This window comes from Carassius carassius, chromosome 16 (assembly GCF_963082965.1).
Source record: "Carassius carassius chromosome 16, fCarCar2.1, whole genome shotgun sequence".
Taxonomy (NCBI): domain Eukaryota; kingdom Metazoa; phylum Chordata; class Actinopteri; order Cypriniformes; family Cyprinidae; genus Carassius; species Carassius carassius.
In genome coordinates, this window is record NC_081770.1 from 5303546 (window position 1) to 5305491 (window position 1946).

A 1946-nucleotide genomic window follows, 5' to 3' on the forward strand; every position below is an offset into this window, starting at 1 on the left:
AAAAAATCAAGTAAAATATTACACATTAATTTAATAGTAATATCAAGTCACATAGTCATAAAAAAAATTTAAAACGCCAAAAGACAATCAAAAATGGCGCAAAAATTTATGAAAAAAACTCAATATACATATGAATCAAATTAAATTGTTGCATCACAAAAACCGATTAAAATGGTGAATGGTGGAGAAAAAATAAATCAGTATGAATTGAAAAATAAGTCAAATTAACATTACATCGTATTGGTACTTCAAAAACGTAAAATAAAGAAAAAATCCTTAATATACACACGCTAAATAATAAAAATAAAAAATAAGTCGCACCACATGACACCTTGACTGCAAAAAAAGTACTACGTGATTAATACGGGCAAAAAAGTTAACAAGTTACATGTAAAAAAATAAATAAATAAATAAAAACACACATTCAAAACTTAAGGTTAACCATTTTGCATAAAACCTTGTCTCGAAAATGTTAAAAAATGTCATTTAAAATGTTCCACAAAATCAAATACAATAAAAAAAGACAACTGAACAAGAAAATTCTTTACATACTTTTAGGTTATGAAAAATCAGCTAAAATCCTTATACACAAGACTCAAATATTAAACTAGTAGCTCTGTGAGCCCAGAGCTGTAAAAAATGAAAACAAACGATCTATACTCTTGATATTTTTGAGATTGGTCTCACTCACCAGTCTGAGTTTGTTTGTGAACCATGGGTGTCACTTCATGTGATTGGTCACACACCCGTCAAGAGGTTTATTACACATGCACCACTTCCTCCAGATATTCGTGCTATGCCTCTGACGTGTTTTCCACCCCTATTTATGACCATATATGATAGCAAAAATATAAAGCAACAACAAAAAATAGGCTCGACTTGAACCAAAACAGACACAGACTGGCTGAGTAGCCTGATTGTTTTCTCCGTTTATTTAGTGAAGCAGCACTACACAGATATTCCAACTGAAAGAAAGAAAGATCACACTACAATTATTCACAGTCCTACAAAACCAGAACAAACACTCAGCAGGAACATTTAAAAACGCCAGCATACGATTGCATTGTACATAAAAACAGCTGACAAAAAAGCAAACTCAGGCGACACGAATAATCAGTTCGATATACGCATAGCAATCTTTCTAGCGAACTGCGCATCTCTCGTTAGATTTTACTCTTTTGTATAAAAATTTAAGAATAGAGAGGTATTCACCTCCTCGTTCACATTTCAAGTACTTTAAGACTTTTCCGCAGGCACGTGTGAAGAACCACAGACTTTACCGTTGTGTTTTCGCGTCGTTCGCTAGAGAACGACGACTCGATACCCTGTCGAAACGCCAGCTTCTCGCCGTGAAATGAGCGATTAATCAGTATGCAAATAAAAATAATGATCGCAGAGGAGTAATAAATCCATTTATTTATTTGATTCGATTTTCTTATTTCCTCTGATCTGATGCCTAAGCGTGTATAAATCCACTGTCGGGTTAATAAACAACCACACAAAGCTGAATTGTGTCGCTTATTAGTGAATACTAATAACTACTTGTTTTAAAAACTTTTTTTTTTTTTTTTTTTTTTTTAAAGATACACAGTAGAGAAACTAATTCATTTGCAATAATATCATACATGATATTATTATATAGTACATTATAATAATATTACATAGAACAGATTTATATTTATAAATATATCGAAATAGTTTGTGTTTATACAGTGGGATCCAAAAGTCTGAGACTTCAAATTTTTCCAGAAAAAAAAAAAAATTTAATTAAAAAAAATTATTTTTCAAGGAATCTTTTTTTTTATTATTATTATTTTTCCAGAAAAAAAAAAAAAAAAAAAAAATATATATATATATATATATATATATATATATATATATATATATATATATATATATATATATATATATATATATATATATACACAAACACACACACACATATA

At 29.3% G+C, this 1946-nt stretch overlaps 1 protein-coding gene across 2 annotated transcripts in view; it reads right to left on the bottom strand.

Annotated features, from left to right (window-relative positions):
* Window positions 1-1204, bottom strand: part of matk (megakaryocyte-associated tyrosine kinase) — an 8466-nt gene extending 7262 nt beyond the window's left edge. For both annotated transcript variants that reach the window (XM_059569036.1, XM_059569035.1), the window contains exon 1: window positions 692-1204. The gene's annotated coding sequence lies outside the window, so the exon portion shown is untranslated. The remainder of the gene's footprint in view (window positions 1-691) is intronic.
* Between the last annotated feature and the right edge of the window lie 742 nt (window positions 1205-1946).